The sequence below is a fragment of the Corapipo altera genome, unplaced genomic scaffold, assembly GCF_003945725.1.
Source record: "Corapipo altera isolate COAL_440 unplaced genomic scaffold, ASM394572v1 1, whole genome shotgun sequence".
In the NCBI taxonomy this organism is placed as follows: domain Eukaryota; kingdom Metazoa; phylum Chordata; class Aves; order Passeriformes; family Pipridae; genus Corapipo; species Corapipo altera.
The window spans coordinates 9,970,607-9,981,578 of NW_020884873.1; the positions used below are offsets into that span (position 1 = coordinate 9,970,607).

At 41.9% G+C, this 10,972-nt stretch overlaps 1 long non-coding RNA gene across 1 annotated transcript; it reads right to left on the reverse strand.

Annotated features, from left to right (window-relative positions):
• Positions 1–4,719: 4,719 nt before the first annotated feature.
• On the reverse strand, positions 4,720–9,810 carry LOC113952484. The gene is made up of 4 exons (XR_003529561.1): positions 8,900–9,810; positions 6,744–6,831; positions 4,991–5,100; positions 4,720–4,897 (listed from the first exon to the last, which is right to left on the reverse strand). It is a non-coding gene; the product is annotated as an uncharacterized LOC113952484 (long non-coding RNA).
• Between the last annotated feature and the right edge of the window lie 1,162 nt (positions 9,811–10,972).

Genomic DNA, 10,972 nt, shown 5'->3' on the forward strand with positions numbered 1-10,972 from the left:
GTGGATCTGTTCTTCCTTGCTTACTCCAAGCCACCCAGCTATTACGGGTATCATGAACAGGAAAGTGAACAGCTTGCTTGGCTACTCAGCTATAATGATCCCACTTTCTCTGCAACTTGCCAGAGCAAACCTGCTCTAGAGTCAAAGCATTGCTCTGGGAACATACTTTGGGAAGTTATTTACCACAGCATATCCAAAAAGGGAGAGAAAGTGCCTGTGAAGTAAGCAGATATGAAACAAATGGACTGGATTGTTGATTTTCATCTTTTCTCTGCAGCTTTACAAAAGCAAAGTGGATGGAGTAAAAGAAAAACACAACCTTTCTGGAAGAGCAGTATAAGTACAAGAGAGGTCCCCCTGCCTAATTTTTCATATCTTTTTTCTGTAGTACTTATCTGCTAGAACTTGGTCTTCTCAAAAATGGCTGTTTTCCCTTGCCTGAGACTTCACCATAAAATAAAAATGACTCAGCCATTATTGGAGTATATCCTAGTGTTGGGATAATCCATTGCTTGCTGGGAGCATTAGCATAACTATTTTGTTCCAGAAAATACAGCCTTCTCCTCTCCATAGCTGGGATAGAAATAGGCACTTTCCTACCTCCTTTCTAATCTGTACTCTGTCATTTAGGAATAGACATTGCCTGACAAAGACTACTTTTTGTGCACAAAATCAGAGTCTAGACAAATTAGGAGTCAGTCCTGACACATCACACTAGGGATTAACCAGGTATTAACACAGTATGTATATTTAAGAGAGAAAGTAGAGTTCCAGTCGTGTTCTGAAGGGTAAGGATAGTAACACTTACACTTTGTACAGCTATTGGTATAGTGACATATCCATTTTCTGCACAAATACCCAAGTTCAATTAATGTTTATTTTTGGGTTTCCCCTTACAATGATTCTTTTCACCGTTCAAACTGCTGCATCTTGTTACAAATTTCACTCTTCTCCTGAGGGAATGAGCTGACTGTCTTCAGCAGATGTTTAGATGGATGTTTTAATTCTTGATCGGAATAAACCTGGTTAGCTGACCTTCAAAGTAGTGAGACTAAAAACCCCAGCCTCCTCCCAGTCCTGAACACTTTTATTAAGTGCCACTGCTTCCTTATTTTGCAGTGCTTTAACTGTGTCTGTCTTTAATTAGACTCTGGTATGATATATTCATAGCTGCTGAGTGCTGCCGTGATGATCACAAGCTGTTTTGTAAACAGGCTGACCCAGTTGCTGTATATATCCTACAGGGAATGCAGCTATTGCCAGAACCTCTTCCTATTGAAAGTCCTGCAGACAGGCAGAAGTTCACTTGCATGTTGCCACACTTCATAATACTGGAAGGTAAAAAACCTGCAGTCTTGCTTTCTGTCAAAGGTACCAGTATATTGAAATATATGTCCTCTGCTCAGAAAAGTAATAACTTGAAAAAAGTTTCCCCTAATGTGGAAAGAGTTTAATCTACTTATTAAAACAACATGCTGAGTTTACACAGGTCAGTGAAATGCACCTGAGTTACTCTATGGTTTTAGACAAATGCTTTTTCTTACTTGCCTTTGTTTCCCCTGGAGTAAAATTAGAATAATCATCACTTAGTGAATAGCGTCATGAATTTAAGCTGCTTCCAGGGTGAGAATTTACCCCAGGAGAACCTTGTGTAAAGAGCAGCTTAGTCTGGCTGTGGTAGGACTTGTAGCTCTGTGTATTTCAGAGCTTTATTTCAGAGAGATGATTGTATGCAACAGTTGATGAAATTTTTAATACATAAGCTGTGCTATGTTAATGTTTTTGCTGTTCTGCTTTACCTGTTAGAGACTTCAAATGCTGAAAAAAATTATGATTTGGTCAGATTGTAAAAATTAAAAAAAAAGTGACAGATATTTCTTAAACTGTAAATATTTTTGAAATTTTAAAGTGTCTGTACCTGTTCCTCTACCACTTTGAGTTTGAAGTCCATTTTAGGGTGATTTTAAAAAACAGCAATCGATAAAGTCTCTATGTTTTGGAAAACTTCACATATATGGAAGGCAGCTTTGATGAGGGAATGACTGTGTTTTATATGGGGTTTTTTTCTTTCTTTTGAAGCAGAAAGGATAATATGCAAAGAAAACAAATGTTACAGGGATCTTAGAATGATCTTCTTGAACTCAGTTCTCCTCTGTAAATGATTGTGGCACTTTTCGTACAATCTCTTGGGAGATACAGATCCTGGAAACAAAATCCTTCAGGGGGAGTTCTCTGTTCATTATCTTGATATTGAGATGTGTGAGAGCAGAAACTCTTCCTGTTTAACCTCTTCTAGGTGCAGCACCATTTTTCTGAACTGTCCAAACCACAATGGAAAACTCAAATGTTCTAATAATTGCAAAAAAAAAGGATTTATGAGGCACGTAAGAGTAAGCAGAAATAAAAATAATACCCTTATCATAAATCCTAGAGGTAAAACTTAAATTATGTGTGGGCCATCCATTTAGGATGGATCTTTTTGTGCCTGCACAACTGGGGAAGCACGAAAAAAGGCATTTTTGCCTTTCCATTCGATTTCTTTCTCCTTCTTTCTTTTCCTTGTCCTTTTTCTCAAGTGTAATAATAATAATGTCTTGAGTACAGAGAGGAAGGGACAGACAGGAGAACATCTGAAAGAATTTGCTTGTGGAGTCTCAGTCACAGCAGAGCACAGCTATAATGTGTTCAAATGGGGAGGAGGATGACTGTAGACAGATATTAGAGGGACATCACCACCACACTGGCTGAGAAATTATTTAGAGTTGCCTAAGGGGATAAGTATGAAATCAACAGGATAACAATCATGACATCGCAGTGTCTTTATACGTATTGTGTTGAATTGTTCTGGGTGGAATACTTGGGTAAATTCCACAAAGTCAAATATTTATAAAAAATTAGAAGATTCCCAAGAAGTGGGTTTGGCTTATATTGTATGAGTCAGGCAGAGCTAGGCAGAACAAATGTTATAAAAAGTAGCACTGGGACCACTTCTCTCCTGGAAGAGGAGGCAGACTGAATGACCTAATGCATTTTCTCATATCATAGCTAGGTCTGTGAAAACAAATCTCACCAAGAGGTAAAAAAGGATTTTTATATCCATTAGGTTTTCTGTCTATGCTTGAAAGTACTTCACTTCGTGCCAGGGCTCCTAAAGCTGTTTGTGAATATTTCATAGAGTTCAGAGGGTCTCTCCCACTTCAGTTGTTGTTTCTGTGGGTCTGATGTTTGCCTCATGGGCTGCTTCAGTAAATATGCTTTTAATGGTATTAGGAGCAGAAACCACCTGAGGTCCAGAAAGTCTAAAAAGCCATCCTACTGCCACACACAGTGGTGTGTTCCTGCAAATATGTAATTGTAAATGCATCACATCCTCAGTTTCCTCTACAGTCTCACCTGAATAAAAGTGAATGGCATCATTTGACCCCCACCTTTCAAAAGCAGATGTCTAAAATGTGATTCCAGATTCACACATCTCCAGAAGTGGTCTAGAAGTTGTGTGAATACTGAATGTCTCCAACTGGTATCAATGGGATTTACCTCTGCATAACAGGTAGTTAAATCCTATGCCAGCATACAGAGCTATAGTCTTTAGCCCTTGACAGTGGTCTCTTCAGGACAGGGCTGATGAAACATCATCTCTCCAGAGACCCTGTCATGTCTGTGAATGCAATAGCTGCTTCCCTAGTGATATTCAGTGTTGATTAGAATAATGTAATGCTGTCTGGGTACCATGCATTGGTTTCTGCAGAGAGCTTCGGGTGGCTTAAGAAGTGCCTCATCCTCTGAGAGAGTGGAGCATACAGCTGGGGTGGGCTGTGCTGGCCCCTGGGTGTTGCTGCCTTATTTACAACCAGCAACCACTATGGACAAGGTGTGACTTTTCCAATTTCTGTACTTGCCTGCAAAGGAGCCCATGTGTTACAGGCAGCATCAAGCTGCTGCTTAGAATATTTCTGGAGAAGCAACAGGCAATGACAAATGATCTGAAAGGTGTGAGGGTATTGCACTCAGTAGTGAACTGGCTAGTTAGCAGAAAAGTTCATTGCATTTTTTTTAATTATTTCTAAGATGTCAGAATTTATGCTGGTTTTTTTTCAAATTTAAATAAATGAGATACGACTTACATTTCAGCTGATGTTACTTAATATTGTGTTTAGTTTGTAGGCGTAGGAGCATTTAAGTGGAGGCTCCAACCTCAGTTGGTCTCAGCTGGCTTGTCCAAACTGGCACATTTATATCGGAGAGAAACCCCTGAGTGAGGCAGTGCAGATGCCACCCAGACAGACAACATTTCTGGCTGTGAGTGGATGGGAGGTGATTAGAGCACAGGCTGTGTGTGAGGCAGCATGTGGTATTGTTTGGCTGTTTGAAGTGGGTCTGTTAGGTACAACTGATGTGCAGGTAAGTTGCTCACAAGCTCTGACGTTCACAAATACTTTTCGAATGAGCAGCATAAACCAGAGAGTAAAAATTACAGAATCAGAGTTGTTACTGACAACTGGAAAGTAACACTGCAGCCTCTTTATTTTTCTGCTTTCGCACTTATTCATTCTGCTTATATGCTGTGATGTTTGCCAAAATATTGCTCTGTTGCCTGACACCAATACAGCCAACAGTATGAGATGTCTCTGTATTTTCAGACTCAAGTTGTTTGATAGCATCTTCAAGTTTATTAATAAACATTATTGCCCTCTGAGGACAGATAGTAGGGTACTGACTAGGCATGCAAACCACTTAAAAATAAGATAAAACGAAGATCTGAGCTGGAGTCATGTAGAATTCCCCCAGAGGGGGGTAACAGAAATTGTGTTCATTTACCAAAATGGTTGTGTCTTCTGGAGAGAGAGGTCTCATTATATCACAAAGGAATACCCACATCCAAGGGCCTTCAGCATATCTGCAAGCTGCAAACAATCTACAGCATCAGAAACATTGAGAGGCCATTGACCACTGCACCAGAAATTTTGCCTTTGGCCAAGTGCATACTCACAGGAATAATGGGAATATAGCACAGAGTTGGGAGACTGTCCTAATTCCTACTTGCTTGTCAGGTAGCTTGTCTTTATGGGAGAGACTAAATGTCTGTGAGGCTTCTGTTGTCTCGGTGGTAGTGAGGGTTAAAAGACAAAGGTGGATTATGAACTGTGATACTGACTCTGTCATTAAAAGGCACTTATGTTTAAATACATAAGATGTGCCTATGTATATTAAAATATAATCATTCATTTTAAAAGTTTATCCATGCTATTTGACCTATCACTGAAGAACAATAACTCTTAAAAATCCAACAACGTGGGATATTGCCCCATGAAAAACCATGATAGGTCACCATGTTCTCTCTCTTCCACGTCAGTGCTGCAGTTTCTGTATTTGATTCCTATTATTGATTTAGCTTTTTTGGACTCTTAAAGTTTCCTTACTTCAGGGCAATACCAACCCTAATGGACTTTTTCTGCTCAGAGAAGAGACTAGAAACTGCAAGGTGCAGTTACTATCTACACTTTTATTAGATCAGAGATGTAGATAGTCACCAACACGTCTGTAAAGTGCTGGAGAATCAAATTACAGCAGGTATTCAGGCCAGGGGACGCTCACCTACTCTGGAGATTATGAAGAAAAATCTCAAGACTGAAACATAATTGAACAGTCATTTTCTGAACAGCAAAATGATTGAGGTGGTATCCTTTCCTGCCCTTTCTTGGAACACACTCAATCACATTAGTGGGGTTTTTTTATGCTTGAATGGAATGGTTTTGAGTTATAAAATGTGATTATTCACGCTGGAATAATAATGCGAGGAATCTAAAACTGTTTAGTCCTTAAAGCTGATCAGCTTATCACTATCCAACACAAAGGACTCAGAAATCAGATATCTGAACAAGCTGAATGTGTTAAAGCAGTGACCAGGGATGCTATAGGAACAGGAGGGTCTTGACTAATCTTCTCAAACATGAGATTTGGGCCTGGTTTTAGTTAAGTATGTCAGGCAGGAAAATCAGTGTTTGTTAATCCTTTGTTTCCCTATTTTCATCTGCTTCTCATTTCCTAGGAGAGCTGCATCTTCTTCTCCAGTGTCTACTTCTATGCATTCTCCCTCCATCTAATCTTTTACCCTGTCTTTGCCCCTCCTGTTCCACTGGCTGCTACTTCTCTTAATAGTGGTTTTGGGGTTCATGCTTTCTCTTGATGGTCCCTTATACGCTACATCTGTTGGTATTTACACTGCTGTTCCATGAAACGTTTGCTTTCTCGGCTTCCCACGTGAGTATGGGAGCGAAGGCGGGAAGGAGCAGAGGGAGGGGCGGAGCCCTGTGACACAGCGCACACACACTGCTGGACCCCAAAGTCAATGCTCAGATGGAGTAGGAAGGAAACAGGTCAGCACTGTGCTCGTGTGACACCAAACAACGTGCATGGTATGGGAGCAACCTATATGAAAATCACTGCCATCTCCCAGTCCCATCACCTTTCCTGCTCCCTGCCTCCAAAGGAAAATGTTTTGGTTTATACTCTCCGAAGGCTGTGGTTAAGAACAACAACAGTTTTATAAATAATGACTCGAAAATAAATTACACGTGAATCAAATGAAAGCTATGTAAATATTCCAAATATTATTACAATTAAATCTAGAATAGGTTATTATTTATATATAAAAGAAATCTTGTTAGATCAACATTGCTTTTAATGGTAGAATGAAAATTGAAGTAAGAAGCTGGAGAATTCACATTTTCTTTTTTCCCTACCTTTTTTCTGTTAGTAGTCTCTACTCAACCTCTTCACTTCTGTTTATGTATTTAACTCAAAGGCAAAGAGCTATGAAGTCTCCATCAGCTGAAAAAAATACAGATGATACTGTTCAGCTGCAAGTTCAAATCATCACAATATTACCTAATTTCTCACAGCAGTTACGAATTTTTCAGGTTTAGCAGAGTCACAGATTGGTAAATGTCCTGAACTTCTCAGGAAGTTCCAAAGGAAACAATACACACGATCTGTACAGGAACAGTTTAAAGGGGGGGGAAAAGAAAAAAAAAGAGAGGAAAAAAAAAAGATCAGCCTTGTTTTCTCTATTACCTCACATTGCATCAATCAGACAGTGATTCCTAGAAACACAAAAATATGTATAGTATATCTTAAACTGAGTGAGATGTAGGTGCTAAAGAGAGGGGGAAAAAAACATATGGATTATTTCCTCAAAAAATATCTTCAGCATTCTTTTCCTGGAGAGCAAAGTAATTTTCTTAAGTGTGTATTATTCTGGCTAGTAATCAGAAAATGACTGAACTGTGGACAACAGCCTAATATTTGTTCTGCTTCACATTTTCTGTCTAAGATAACAGGGAACATGACTGGTGTCATTAGAAGTTGTGCTTTCACAAATCATGCAGACCTGTATTTCTTCTGTTAAGACTGAGAATTTAACCCAGCACTTTCAAACATGCATGGGCCAAGCACAAATGCTACCATGTATGGGACAAACACTGTCTTTTCAGTGTGTGAAAAGGCTAAGCAGTTTTTTGAAATTTGGGTAAATTTTAAGAGCACTTCAGACATCCGGAGTTCAATGTGTATCAAATTTTCACACCATTTTAAAAAATCATACCAATTGTCATATCAATATGCAAATTTTGCAAGTCTTTGATTAAGAAAATGGAAGGGTAGGATTTTTTGAGATACTGTCTTCTATTGAAAGAATATAATAAATGAGACCAATATTAGGTTTCATCTAATATCTCTTTTGGACGTTCATATTTTGGAGTATCTCACACTTTTTTGGGGAGGAAGAGATAAAGATCACAAAAGATGTGTCCAAAGCTCACAGTGAGGTAGTTATATAATTTTTTTACTGGCTCATTAAAACATTGTTCTCTGAAAGTGCAGGTGTTGATTAGATCAGGCAAATGTTCTGGTTGTGGGCAGTCTAGATGAAGACTCTTTGTCTTTTAACAGCTGGACCTGTTTTCTGACCCAAATTAAAATTAAAAAATTCTGAGGAGGGTCAAACCCCAATGCATTAACCAAGAGTTTGATGGGAGGTGGCAGGTTTTACATTTACAAGTATGCATTACCTGCTGCAATACCAGATAAACTGGCTGTGCTGCATTGTAGGAGCCAACCAGCCAGCAGCCCACAGATTTGATAGCAGAAACCTGCCTTTCACCTCTAGGTTGTAAGTTTGATTTTGACCTATGTTGGTAATGAAAGCTGGTCTCTATAAAAGATGTCGATGCCATCAATTATCAGTAGATAGGATTTCATATCACCAAGAAATAGTTACAGTTATTAATGATTTATCTTTCATCATGATGGATTAGGCAGGGAGCCAAATGGCCACCATGTGAAGCAGTAGGGAATTCCATTTATTACTGGTGGATTTCCCCAATCAAAAGGAAAGTATAGCATAAATAGTAGATTTTCTGTCTCCTTCCTCCACAACAATATTTTAAAATAGTTCTTTAGGTGTTGCTTTTTTTATCTCATGTATTGCAGGTGGTAATTCTGCTGTGTTTCCAGTTCTCAGTATTATGGTTTAGAATTGCACCTCTTCAGTGGTACATCAAATGTAATAAGAAAACCTAGTATTTTATGTGAATGAAAATATTATTAAAAAAAATCAGAAGCTCAGAAGAAAGGCACTCAAGAGTACTAATAGCATTGGGAAAGGTATTACAAGTTACAAGATTGCTAGTCTACTAATTCCACTGCTAGGACTATGCCCTGGACATAAATTGCTTGGGGAATAAAACAAAAGCTATGACTATGTTCTGTACAATGAGACTAAATTATCCCTTGGTATAAATTTCATGGAAATGAATGGACTTGCTCTGTTAGTTAATTTATATTACTCAGCTGGCCTTTCCACAACAGGCCATGTGCCTGGAGAGCCATCTCCTATTACCTCTGTTGCCTTTTCCTTCAGAGATCAGGGAGATTTGTCCCAGTGTTTAGTTCTCAGCATGGGTGTTATTTTCCAGGGTCTGTGTGCATTTTTCACTACCATCGCACTTTCCCATCACATAGCAGGAATTGCTGATAATTATCCTTTTCATTACTGTGGCTATTAGAGAGAAATTTCTAAACTTGGAGAAGTGCTTAGTCTATGTACCTGGGCAGTCTTTTTGTTGACTGCGCTGCAGGCCACCAGTCATAGGAGACCCCAGGCTCCTCTCTTAGGAAAGTATAGCCTGTCAGATAATCAATTAAAATCCATTGGTATATTAACTAATATTAACCAGATTATTTTGCTAATTTCTGTGTTCATGTGGTGTTTAATACTGCATAGCTCTCTAGAGGAGAGACCCTCAGCTGAATTCATGCCCAAAGTTCCTTTCCCCCCGTAACACCAGCGTCTGGTAATTCCAACTCCATCGTGTTTTTCCTGTGTCTGCACAGTAAATTGAAGTTGTGTTTATTTAGCAGTTGCAGCACTGCTGATATTGAACTGAACTTGAAAGACTTTTCCACGCCAACAGCCCCAGCGCGAAAGGTGAAATATAAATCTCAAATCTATCACCAGGATTATTACATTAAGAGGTCGTATGTTTTCATGTTCACAGCTGAAGCAAAACAAAGATAAGGATGTTTGCACTTGCATATTTCAACTTAATATATTTTAATTGGCTACCATAAAATACATCAGGTTGTGTTAGAACAGCGTTTGTGCTCTCTGAAGTCCTGCTGCCCTTCTGGTACAGCAGCTTGTCTTTGCAATGCATTAGAATAGTGCTACAATTTCGGTGTCTGCAGTAACGACCTTTTCAGCGAGACAGCAGCTCAAACCCCCTGATTTAGCGAACGCTTTGTGTGTGTGTGTGTGTGTGTGTGTGTGTGTGTGTGTGTGTGTAAGCAGCATTCCAGTGGGTGTGGCACACAAGGATACGACACGGCTCCAGGTTTTACTTTACACTGGCACTTTGGGGAAAGATGGTCACAAGCACCGGGGACAAGGTGGGGAGCATCTTTGGGGGCAGAAGTAAGAGCCGAGCCCAGCTCCTCCTCGCTCCTGAGCTGGAGGAGGGAGCGGCATTTCCCAAAGCACCGCTTCGGTGTCTCTGTCACTCGCACCAGGCGACGGGAGGCCACGGCAGGTCCTGCAGCGTGAGCCCACTGGTTATCGAGGAAAGCGCTGCACGTCCTGTCATGCACACACAGGGAAGACGAGATGGACATTCGGCCACTGGGATCTGCTCTCGGACCTCCAGACTGGACAAAGCCAGTCGGAGAACGGGAGAGAGGTGTTACGAGGGGACGGAAAGGGTCTTGATTCCTGCTGAGCCAGACTCGACCCTTCCCTCGCTTGGAGCGCCCTTTGTGAAGAGAGCGCCAGCTCGGGCAGCCCACGGCCCAGTGCTGTCAGTGGGAAAAATATGGATTTTTATCGATCCTGGCAATCGATTATTTCAATTCTAACCAGAGTTACAGCCAGCAGGTTAACGTGTGATTTTTGGAAGCGCGTCTGTCGCTGCCGCATGGCTCGTGTTTGCCAGGATTCACCCCAAAGCCGCCGCGCCGCTGTTCCCCGAGGGGTGCCCGGCATCCCATTCGTTCCTCGCTTTAATCTCGCCAGCACCGCGCTCCCGCATTTATCTCGGGTTTCCCCGCTGCTGCTGAGGCCGCGGCTGGGAAGGACCCGGAGACCCCTCTGCCATGATGCCCAACCCTTCCCCGGCGCTCCCGCTTCCCGCCCCCGGGACCGGCCCGGCGGGGGCCGCCAGGGGGCGCTGTGGCGCCAGCAGGGGGGGCGGGGCCTCGGCGGGGGGCGGGGCGCGCGCCCACGTCCGAGTTCCCAGGGCGGCGGGGCGGCCGCGCCGTGACGTCACGGTGCTTTCCCGGTGACGTCAGGCGGTGCCGCGCGCGGCGGTGCCGTGTGTGACGTCACGGTGCCGGGCCGTGACGCGGCGGCGCTGGGAGCGGGCCGGGGCCGCGCGCGCCGCCCGCCCCTCGCGCTACGGGTCGCGGCTGGGGCCGCCCC